The sequence below is a fragment of the Bufo bufo genome, chromosome 1, assembly GCF_905171765.1.
Source record: "Bufo bufo chromosome 1, aBufBuf1.1, whole genome shotgun sequence".
NCBI lineage: Eukaryota > Metazoa > Chordata > Amphibia > Anura > Bufonidae > Bufo > Bufo bufo.
Genome location: NC_053389.1, coordinates 53,939,207 through 53,951,836, shown reverse-complemented (window position 1 = coordinate 53,951,836; position 12,630 = coordinate 53,939,207). Strand labels below are relative to the sequence as shown.

Genomic DNA, 12,630 nt, shown 5'->3' with positions numbered 1-12,630 from the left:
TGGCATGTTTAGGTTTCTTGAAAATGAAAGCTTCTTATAAATGAACATATGGAATCCATACACTACGTCATACAATGTAAGTTAGGGTGTGTTCGCAAAACGGATTAAAATCCATCTTGTACTTTCTATAGCAAAATCTGAAGATGACCCTAGGATTTCTGCCTTGAATGGGTCATAGGTTGCAGTGCCGTAGATCCACACAATGATTAGCCTCATTGTCATTTAATTGGGCCAATGCTCATGTTTTTGTGGTACAGTATCTCGTGGAGCATGTTAAAATGCTAAACATACAGATGGTTCACATGTATAACCACAACAATCATGTTACTTCAGAGATCCATATTTCCAGTGCTCTTGCCATGCCAAATGATGTTCATATTCCAACTTGCCATATCATATTCATATGAATGCTCTAGGGAAAGAGAATAACTTTAAGCCCACTATAAAAGCTGTCACTTTCTCCCACCAATCATACACCATTTATGGTCCTGGTCTCATATGGAACAGAAGGACCGCCAGATTCTGTCACATTCTCCCAACTATAAAACACCATTTATGGTCCTGATCTTCTATGCAACAGAAGGACTGCCAGATTCTGTCATATTCTCCCAACTATAAAACACCACAAACATAACAGTCCTCGTCTTCTCCTATGGAACAGAAGAACTGCCAGACTCTATCACTCCCCCCCCCCCCCCAACTATCATACCCCATTTAGGGTATGGCCACACTGACAGTTTTTTGCATACAGTTTTGGAAGCCAAAATCAGGAGTGGACCAGAAGAAAAGAGAAAATATACAGGACAAATACCACTTCTACTCTTTTTTTTAATCCACTTTAGTTTTTGGCTTCCAAAACTACATGGAGAAACCTGACAGTGTGGACATACCCTAATAGTCCTGGTCTTTTCCTATAGAAAAGAAGGAATGTCAGACTCCCCTAATATGTCAGACTTCCCTAATATCATACACCATTTAGCAGTGTTAGTCCTCTCCTGGGGAAGAGACGGACTGTCAGATCCAGTCACATTTCCCCCAACATTCATACACCATTCACAGTCCTGGTGTTCTCCTATGGAACTGTCAAACTCCAAGGCCTGGGTGACAATAGTTAGCACTGCCTATAGTTACGCCTCTGCACATGGTAGTGGCAGGAGAAAAGTATATAGATCATTTGGAATAAAATCTCTGTCTAGAAGCAGAGAATGAGCAGATGTGATTTCACTGTTCATGTAATGATTACTTGCCCAGTCGGTTGCAGGATAAAGGTTAGGATTTGGCTTTCTCACTGAAATGCTCTTCAAGCAACATGAACCTTTGGGGCACTCTGACAAGGCGGTATGGATTAGAACAACATATGTTGCCATATTCCTAAATTCCTCTTATTATCCACTCCATATGTGGTAGTTTCCACCTTCATTTATTTTTATCTTTGTGCCATGCTATAAACATATATCTTCAATAAAACACATTTAGTATGTGTAGAAACTCCATCTTCCAGTTAGATTGATGTATTTTGTGGTTGTCCAACTTAATGATATTTTTTTGCAAATAACAAGAGTACCGTAATAGTCATGGTATTGCTGGAGCGGAGTGAACGGAGTCTGGGGGAGGGGGGGGGGGGGCAGGGAAGGGTTGGTAAGGGGGAAGCAGGGAGGTTGTAAGTAGAGGATTACTGATTTAGTTATTTTAGAGCATTATAAGCTGTTTGAAAGAGATTTCATGAGATTGGTACAAAAAGATTAAATCAAAGGGAAGAGTTTAAAGGCTATGAACACTTTTGGGCTAGAGAGGAGCAAATTTCAAGAAATTTGTCTGAATTGATTCTACACAAATCAAATATGCTGCAATTGACCTCAAAATTGTCATATGACACACTAAGGTCTCCTAGGACTAGGATTTCTTAATATCTTTACATTATCTTTTTATATTTTTTTATTCAAATTTTTGCTTTCTCTCCCTTCCCCAGAGACAGCAATAGCAAATCATGTCAGAGTGACATTGACATATACAGCTATGGGTAACACATGTGTAACGCCCCAGAGTGGCATTACCACTTCTGCACCCTGCTACTACCTCTAATGGGCTAACAAAACGTCATCTTATGTATTTTCTTCAGGTCCCATACACTGTGCATTTCTAATGTTTGTAACTATTATGTTCACAAGTAATGTGCCTGGTTCACCAGCAGGTGGCAGCAAATGGCAGAGCTATAGTTAGGTAAAATGAAGCTTTCCATTCCATTCTAACCCCCCCCCCCGGAGAGAGGTGGGCGAGTCCCACTTTCTGCAGGAAGGGTGGGGTCCAGTTTCTAGTTAGTCTAGCTTACCCCCTGCTAGGGGACAGGTGTGCAGAGGGCACGTCTCTGCTGGACGTGCCCACGCCAGCCAGAGCACCCTAAGCTTTGCTGGCCATGGAGGCCAAAACTTAAAGCCTCAGAAGCCAGGAGCATAGTTCCCTGGCACAACTGACAGACTACAGAGAGAAGGTGCAGCAGACATAAGAATCTGAGTTATACAGTCAGCCTGTCAGAACAGCAGAGGCATAGACAAACAGATGTAGCAGAGACGAGTTTGCCTGCCAGTTAATGCTAAAGCCTGCTGGGACCAAGACAAAGTTTGGAGACTGTTTCTGATGAACGTTTATTCAAGTAAAGCTGCTGTTCAACTTCATCTCAAGGTCTGGACTCAATCTTTCTTTCAAATCCCCCAATTTCAGTCCCCCACTGATATGTTTGGTCATCATGGACTGTGTTATTATCATCTTTAGCCTCATCGTCCTGCACAAGCAACTCCCCCTCCTCCAGTGGTAGCTTCTCATCCTCCTTCTCCATGGAATTTTTCCTTGTGGGTTTAAACAACTACAGGACAGCCAGCAAGATGCATAAGCTGTTCTTCTTCCACCATCTCTTGTTGCATCAGAGTGAGTATCTGCTCTAAAATAAATATCCGGGGATGACATTGTTGATGCCTCAGTTGTCCCTATTGACAAATCTGGTAGCCTAATCGAAAGACCTGAGTACCTGACAAGTGTCTCTTGTGTACTGCCTCTGCCTGACCTGGAAACAACACATGCTTCCTGCAGAGGTGGTCTGCTGCACAACAAAATCATTCACCGCTTTACGCTGCTCATATAGACACTCTAGCATATGTAAGGTGGAACTTTAGATGGTTCAATGGCACACCAGAAGAGCACTCTGTGCCATATAAGAATGGCTGAATTGTGAGAACAGTCTCTGGGACATGGCCAGCAACTACTGCAAGCTACTGTACTTTTTCAAAAAGTGTTGCACAACTAAATTTATCACGTGCACCTTGAAGGAAGCATGTGTTATTTCCCCCAAATGCAGCTTGGCCACAATGTTCCTGCCTTTCTCGCTGACCAACATGCCCAGTTGAAGCTATTTGATGCACTTTAGAAAGGGAACGGCTGTGCAGCTACTCTCGCACAGTCCAATCAGCTCTAACACAGCATGGCAACACTTCACTTTACACATATGATAGGAGAGATGGGGAGTGGGAGCAATGTTCTGTCCTGCTTCTTTTGGGGATGGGAGGATGTCCATGGAAAATTTATTTTTAGCCCAAAATGAGTAAAATGCAATAATAAAAAAATTTCCCCCGAAGGTGTCCATATATCTTTTAAATAATTTTAACATAATATGATGAAACAAGGAAGAGAAGCTATGAAAAATTGGCATGAGAATACAAATACAAAGGTAAAAAAAGAATAGACCAGAGGAATAGGATGAATTGGCAATATAATTGGGGGACTGGTGTTCGACACATTTAAAGGAGACCTAAACACAGTTTATGGAATCAACATGACTTACATGCCATCGTTCACCCATCATTGTGGTGGCTTTTTTTTATAGTCCATCCCCTTGTATCATAGTTTTGGCCCCCAATACCTTTTTGTGCTCTATATACTAAAAGAAAGTCATAAACCAGCTCTCTGCTCCATGGGCAGCGTCCACACCACTTATAGAGGACAGCATCAGAGTGATGCCGAAGTATAAAGTAAATCATGCGAGATGTAACTAATCTTGTCAGACCAGCTTCCACTCTTCCACTATGAATGCCACAGGCTGGTCTTGTGAGATTAGTTACATCTTGTGAGATCATACTGTTCTATCTGATACTATCCTCTATGACTAAGCAATATCAGAGCGTTGGTGTGGACACAGCCCATGCAGAGGGTAGCTGATCTATGCCCCTTTGGACCTTGGCTTTCTATTAGCCTATAGAGCTCCAAATGGTATTGGGGGCCAGAACTATGGAAAGGGGTGATGGATTGCACAAAACAAAATAAACCCCACAATGATCAAGGGTCCAGGGGGAATCATAGCATGTAAGCAGAGATGCGAGAATGCATTCTAAACAAAAATTTGCAGTGGATCCAAATCTGAATTACCGTATTAGTGAATCAATTCAGGACGAATTTTGGAGAGAATAATAGAGAAATAAAAAAATACAACGTTCTGTAAAAAAAAAAAAAAAGAGACAGACAAGAAAACGAACAATATGAGTCCCAGGAGACCTCAGAGTATCTTACACAAATTTTCAGCCAATTGGAGCACATTAAATTAGGGAAGAATCGATTCGGACCTAATTTGAATTGGTCGACCAATTCAGCCAAATTGAACTCTAATTAGATTTTTAGCGAATGGCTCATCTCTACATGTAAGCCATGTTGATTTCAAAAACTGATTACATATCATCTTTAAAGTGCACCTCTCACCAGTTTTTACATTATAAAAGCAATACCTCATACTCTAGTCCATGTCCAGGAGATGCCAATCTCGCTAATTTTGTACATGATCCTCTCCTCCGTTGCGCCACTGTGCACCCCATTGGGTTCAGCTTTTCTCAGTGGGCGTCTCCTTCTACCTGGTTGTGATGCAGTTCAATCACAGTGGACCGCTTAACAGCCAGGGAGAAGGAGAGTTGTTCTCATGAGATTTGGTAAATCTCATGAGAACAGGCTATGTAAGCGAGTACAGCAAGTACTATGCTCGATTACATAGCCTGTTCTCATAAGATTTACCAAATCTCACGAAAACAACTCTCCTTCTCCCTGGCTCTGAAGATGTCCGCTGCGATTGGACCTCGCCACAGCCAGAGAGAAGGAGACGCCCACTGAGAAAAGATGATGTCTCCTCTTCCCTGTACCGATGCTATTAATTAGCATATCAGGTGTCAAAACCAACTAGGGGGCAACAGTGGCGCAACGGAGGAGCGAATCATAAAAAAAAATTTGAGAGATGGCATCTCCTGAACATGGACTACAGTATGAGGTATTGCTTTTATAAAGTAAAAACTGGTGAAAGGTCCTCTTTGAAGTGACAATGTTAGTAGAAAGAATACAGTTATACATATGTTAATCCTCCTAGATTATTGCAGTAGAGCATCAGTCAAAACATTCAAATCTGGAAGAAGGTCCATGACATCCTAATAAGAAGAAACACTCAATTTTCACCTCCAAAAAAGTGTGAAACACACAGTATGTAACCATATGTAAAAGTCTCTGGATATAAGACGAAAGTATTGTCTGAGCTTGAGCGGTCACCTGAGATTTCTTTGTACATAATGGATGTCAGGTCCCTTTGCATGATAATGTAAGAGATAAAAGGAAAAAGAGAAAAACTGGAAAAAAGACAAAGTAAAAACTCCCTGTAATTTGTAGTTTGGACACCTGGTCAGCACCAAATGACAAATACTCTATATATCATATTTTAGATGCTCGAAAACCCCTGTACAGTAGTAATGCCCACCTTAGACTCATCTGACACATATCGTCAGGTTTAATGTACTCAACATTGCATTCTTAGTCTCTCTATTTTTAACAGTGTCCAGTTTTTTATGAAGGGTTGAATTTGAAAAAAATGTGGGTAAAATTTGGATTATGTAGAATCAATTTGCTCATCTTTTTTGGCTACGTTTTTCAGTTATTTAAAAAAGGTATATCGGCAAATACCCCCGAATGAATGCCAACAGGACGCCCTTCTGGCATACAACGGATAAATGTGGTCCTATGGATAGTGTATGTGGGCATCCGTGAGTGTTCTGATCACAAGTCTATGTCTAGATTCATGTATGTGTGCCTTCTGCTAGTGCATTTGAAAAAGAATGCACACATGCCACTCCCAATACTATACACATGCGCCACTGACATGCCGCACACATGCCACCTATATTCTGGACATTTACCAAACATGCACTTCTTACAGACTGTACCAATTCTGCAAATGTGTTACCCTGCGCTAGATGCATGCTGTACACACTGCACTCACATTTGGGACACATGCTCCACTCACATGTTTGACTTAAGATGCACATGCCTCGCAGAGTCTTTGGACCATGGGTATATGTCACCTTCACACTGTGCTGATGATGCACATACAACAGTCTCACCCTGAACCCATACTGTGCATGTGGAGGTTTTCCCAATGTATACCTCCATGGGACACCTAGAGAGGCATTCATCGTCCACAGGCTCCCATAAAAAAAACTAAGTATGTAAGGGTATGACCAGTGGCGTACATAGAGAAGTAAGGGCCCCCACACAGGACAGAAGGGTTTCTGCCTAAACCCCTTTTAATGACCCTTTGGCCATTTTTCCACTGCTTCATTTGCTAAAAGTTATTCCTTTAGAGGGTAGAGTCCTGACCAAGTTTTACCCCCTGTAGAAGAGGGGATGATCCCAACTGGGCCCCCTCTTGCCCTGGGCCCCAGTCGAGTACCGCATGGCCGGAAGGGCCGCGGCGGGCTCTAATTAAACTAATGAAGTTAGTAATAATAATTAAAACTGTTTAGTTGGTCTGTATGTAACACCCAAGAGTGGTGTTACCACTCCTGCACCCTGCTACTGTCTTTATTGGGATAACACAATGTCATCTATGTATTCTGTTCCAGGTTCACCACAATGTGCATCTATAATATTGTTATGCAACTGCTCATATGTAATTTACCTGGTTCACTAGCAGGTGGCAGCAAATATGGCAGATCTATCCTTAGACAGAATGGAACTCACCATTTCATTCTCCCCTCTTTTGGGCAGAAGTGGGCGAGTCCTGCTTGCTACCAGAAGAAGGTGGGGCAGTTCTAGATGATTCTGACTCCATGTTGGAGCTGACAGGACACTAACCTATTCCTTGGCTGAAAACTAAGTCAGACTAAAGAGAGGAGTGCAGAATAAAGAAGGAATCAAAGTTACTAAGCTAGCCTGTCAGTACAGCAGAGATAACGAGATAAAGCAGAGTTAAGTTTGCCTGCCAGTTCATGCTAAAGCCTGCTGGAACCAAGACAAAGTCTGAAAACTGTTTGGATAAAACGTTTATTCAAGTAAAGCTGCCATTAAACTTCATTTCAAGGTCTGGACTCAAGTTATTCTTTCAAATCCCTCAATTATTCCACCTATTTATTGCTTCGGAGCCAAAGCCTGTGGTCCAGCGGTATCCAGGTATGAGCACCGTGACACACATAAAGAGACATTTAGGCCGCACTACACCACTCTGCATTCCTACTAAACTTGGGATGCAATAAAGAGAGGGCCCTGGGGGGAGGCACGTTGCATGTATAGTTAGGGGTCACATGGCACCTTTAATATGAAAGTTTCATGAAATGGAAAATATTTATCATCCAGTTCTTTAGGTAATCTAATGTCCGATTTCAGAATACTACCCAATACTTCGAAGCTATGGAGGCTTACAGCATGAAACTAAGGATATACCGTAACCGTTTTGTGACTTTCTGTGATAACGATGAGAGGTTACTCCTGATATGTTGGTTGTTTAAGGCTCCATTCACACGTCCGCAATTTCGTTCCATTCATTTCTATGTGCCACACAACGTGCGGCCCGGATCCGGAAATGCGGACCTGCACTTCCGGGTCCGCATTTCCGTTCCTGAATAAAATAGCACAAGAATAGCGGACAAGAATAGGCATATTCTATTAGTGCCGGCGATGTGCGGTCCGCAAAATGCGGAACGCACATTGCCGGTGTCCGTATTTTGCGGATCAGTGGATCCGTGGATCCGCAAAACACTTACGGACGTGTGAATGGACCCTTACTCTAGTTATGTTATAATTTTGGTACCTGATGAAACATATGGGTGTTAAATGAATAGATATAAGACAGATGGAGAGAGAACACGCTCTATTATTATGGTTTTCCATATGTCAAGGGAAGTGTTGAAAGTGAAGGTGATATATTACTTTGTGACAAATGTCTTTACACTTTTTGATGTAATAACAGATGTGTTCAGTAAAATCTAAATTAAAAAAATATCATGTATACACTTATTACTGGATGCCTCTGTATGGAATAGTGAAGACTTGTGGTATCCAGGGGGAGGTGAAAGAAGAACCTGCAGTACACCATGGCTCCCCCAGCATATCTGACTGCCACCATAGCATACACTTTTATGGCACCAGTACAGATTACACTTCATATGACAGTAGCAGCCACAGCAAAAAACTGGCAAGGTTGGTGGCTTTTCTCTAGGCACCCTAAGAACATGGCAGCGTCATCTATAGCAACATCACCTCTGATACCTGATTTTTCTCATGCCAGACGACAGTTTTTGCTCTGTATAGCTCCTACATTGAGCACCGTGATCATAATTGTCACATCTCTTCACCTCTGCCTCCTCCTCATCAAGCTCCAGTTCCAAGATACTATTCAGAACTTCATTGTCCTCAACGCTGCTGCTTTGCTCTAAGGCTGGCTATAAACATGACGTACCTCTTGGCTAAATGTTTTGTTGGACAATAGCTATCTATCCTCACTCCCCATACATATGCACACTTGTTCTGACTGGAAGAACATGTGTTCTGGATGAGGACAGAGGAGAAAGCCACTGCCAGACTCCTCTGGGGGTGGTTTATCTCCCGAGAACAAAAGGATCAGGTGTTAAAATCCAATAGCTTGATCCTTTTCTCCCAGGAACTAGGGGAGAGTTCAGAGTCCCATATACATTAGATAGTCAGCAGGTCTAGCCAAAATGGGGGTTCACAGCTGATATACTGTACATCTTAGATATATGTACATGGCCAAGCTTAAAATAGAAGACACCACCCTTCGTCCACTACTTGATCCTAAGACAGATGTAGTGGGTCATCTTCTGGTAAACCACCTCTGCCATAGCAGTTACATTTCCCCTTACATTCTCCTCTTCATCCATTCCAAATTGTTGTGGCCCTACACAGTCTCGTCAGTGCTTGTCCACAACTGAGATGAAGGTCTAGTGACATTTTGATTGAACATAGGCTTTTAATATCTCCTCCATGCACAGCCGCCCTAACAATGTTTTAGATTGCAGCTCTGAGTGCTGACACCGGGGAAATGGAGGGCAGTAAGAAAATAATAAAATAATGATCTGGACCCAATATCTGCACCAGTACTACTCATGTATTATTACAGATGATAGTCCAAAATTGTGATGACAATTTCCTTTTAAGGAAATAATCATATCAAATGCTGAAACTAAATGCCACAGTCTTAATGTGGTTGCGTTTGTTTGGCAAACTTAAAGGGGTATTTTCATCTCGAGATTTATGGACTAGCCATAGGATATGCCCTAACTGTCTCATAGGTGCAATCACCACCTCTGGGACCCACATCTATTTTGAGAATGAGCGTTGAAAGACCCCTGTTTTGAAGCTGAGTTAAAAGGAGAAGCGGCTGCATATGCGCAGCTCTCTCCATTCACTACTACGTGAGCTCCAAAGATAGTCAAGTAAGCATAATAACCGCTTACAACAGCCATCAGATGGAGGTCTCTGTCCTTGAAATAGGTGAAGGTCCCAGAGGTGGAATCCCCACCTTTCTGACACGGCTTATCCTATGGATATGACATAAATGTTGCATGGGAATAATTTGTCACAGGTGTCATTGCGGATTATAAGGACGGCATTAAAATTAAAATACATTTTTATTTACTGTAGGCTTAGGTGTCATTACATTTGAAATGATCCCACAATTTAAGATGAAGGACACTTACCCTGGTCAGTTCAATAACAGTTGATTGGTCTATCTCCATAAAGGTAACCAGGCAGATATAATCTCTGGGGGGGGGGAAAAAGAAACATGTTGAAAATGGAAGAGTCTCAAACCTCAGACAACATATCACTTAAGATGAACTCACAACTTAACTTTGCTCTAGCAGAAGGCACAGTGCTTATTTGTTTCAGTCACAATTAGGTGCAATTGATGTTTACAGATGTTAAAGCCTGGCGGTTGAACAGTTTCTCTATGTGGGTACATAGCTTAATAGTTTCAGTCCATCACTGAAGGCACACATCCTGTTGGTTATATATCTCTCCCTGAAGGCACTCAGCACACTAGTTACATTCCCTGACAACTCATGCTAACAATAAATGGTGGGGCACGTGGATCAGTGCTCTCTTGTAAGGGCAGCGCTATGCAGGGTATCAGCTACTCTCTCTTCCCACCTCTCCAATCATCCTCATCCTTAACCGCCTCTAGGATCTAGAGGATAGCTGGGTGTAGAAGACTTTTATCTTGTATCTGATGTAGAATAGTCATGGGTGTATGTATAATATACTAATATGCAGAGGGTCTGCAGGATAGCCTGGTGTAGAGGATTTGTGCCACCTGTAGGATAGTCATGTCTGTTTATGTATAAATATACCATTATGTGTAGGGACATTGAGGATAGCCATTTATAGAGGATTCATACAATATCTTGTAATATTATGTGCAGGAATCCAGAGGATAGCTGGGTGTAGAGGACTCCTGTAGGACAGTCATGGCTGTGTATGTGTAATATACTATTATGCGCAGGGAGGATAGCTGTATATAGAGTACTCGTATGTCTTGAAAGGATAGTCATGTCTGTGTATGTATAATTATCTGGAGGATAGCTAAGTGTAGGGGACTCATATCTCCTGTAGGATAGCCATGGCTGCATATGTATAATAATAAGCTTTTATGTGCAGAGAACTAGAGGATAGCCAGGTATAGAATATTTGTCCTGAAGAATAGTCATGCCTTTTTTGTATAATAATATACTATTATGTGCAGGAATCTGGAGGATAGTTGGGTGTAGAGGATTTGAGTAGAAGATAGCCATAGACTCATATCTTGTAACTCCTGCAGGATAGTCATGTCTGTGTACGTATTACAAACATAATATTATCTGCAGGGATCTGGAGGCTATCCCGGTGCAGAGGACTCATAACTCCTGTAGGATAGTCATGTCTGTGTATGTATTACTAATATAATATTATCTGCAGGAATCTGGAGGATCTTCAGTTGCAGAAGACTCGGATCTCCTGAAGGATAGTCATGTCCGTGTATGTATTACTAAAATAATATTATCTGCAGGGATCTGGAGGATATCCCAGTGCAGAGGACTCGTAACTCCTGTAGGATAGTCATGTCTGTGTATCTATACTAATATAATATTATCTGGAGGGATCTGGAGGATATCCTGTGTACAGGACTCGTAACTCCTTTAGGATAGTCATGTCTGTGTATCTATACTAATATAATATTATCTGGAGGGATCTGGAGGATATCCCGGTGCAGAGGACTCGTAACTCCTGTAGGATAGTCATGTCTGTGTATGTATACTAATATAATATTATCTGCAGGGATCTGGAGGATATCCTGTGTAAAGGACTCGTAACTCCTGTAGGATAGTCATGTCTGTGTATGTATACTAATATAATATTATCTGGAGGGATCTGGAGGATATCCCAGTGCAGAGGACTCGTAACTCCTGTAGGATAGTCATGTCTGTGTATGTATTACTAATATAATATTATCTGCAGGAATCTGGAGGATCTCCTAGTGCAGAGGACTCGTAACTCCTGTAGGATAGTCATGTCTGTGTATGTATTACTAATATAATATTATCTGCAGGGATCTGGAGGGTATCCAGTTGCAGAAGACTCGGATCTCCTGAAGGATAGTCATGTCCGTGTATGTATTACTAAAATAATATTATCTGCAGGGATCTGGAGGGTATCCTGGTGTAGAGGACTCGTAACTCCAGTAGGATAGTCATATCTGTGTATGTATACCAATATACTATTACAGTATCTGCAGGGATCTGGAGAATAGCCAGGTGCAGAAGACTCATATCTCTTGCAGGATAGTCATGACTGTGCATGTGTTTTACTAATATACTTCATGTAGGAGAATTTATGTTATCTCTGCAGGAATCTTTAACATAACTGCAGAATAATTTTACCTGAGACAATTAATTGGCTGTACATCCTTGAAAGGTACTGAAGAACAAGACAGGAAAAGGGTTAAAGTTTGTGCCCATGTTCTTTTTTTGAACTTGTGTACACTTAATATTGGACTTATCATTATTATATAATTGCAGCATGACACCAACATCGGGAACAGAAAGTGTTCTTCACAGATCCGGGTGCGGAGGTGACAGAGGCATCATTCTCCAGTGAATCAGCACATGATGATAAAACATGAGGCGGTCCGGTAAAATAAAGTTTATTCCGCTGTGTGTGTATATATATATATATACATATATATATTTCTAGGATGAGTGAAGACTGCACCTACCTAACAGCTGAGAGTCACGTGACGTTATAGTGGAAGTCAGAATGATGGTCTCAGTTTCTATGGAAATCTCCATA

The 12,630-nt window shown here is 41.6% G+C and overlaps 1 protein-coding gene across 4 annotated transcripts in view; it reads right to left on the bottom strand.

The window, feature by feature from the left end:
• Positions 1-12,630, bottom strand: part of LRRC4B (leucine rich repeat containing 4B) — a 171,942-nt gene that overhangs the window by 12,672 nt on the left and 146,640 nt on the right. For 3 of the 4 annotated variants that reach the window (XM_040424042.1, XM_040424052.1, XM_040424034.1), the window contains one exon: positions 10,005-10,068. The gene's annotated coding sequence lies outside the window, so the exon portion shown is untranslated. Of the gene's footprint in view, positions 1-10,004; positions 10,069-12,221; positions 12,300-12,630 lie in introns of those variants that run through there. The other variant, XM_040424061.1, reaches the window with a different exon arrangement.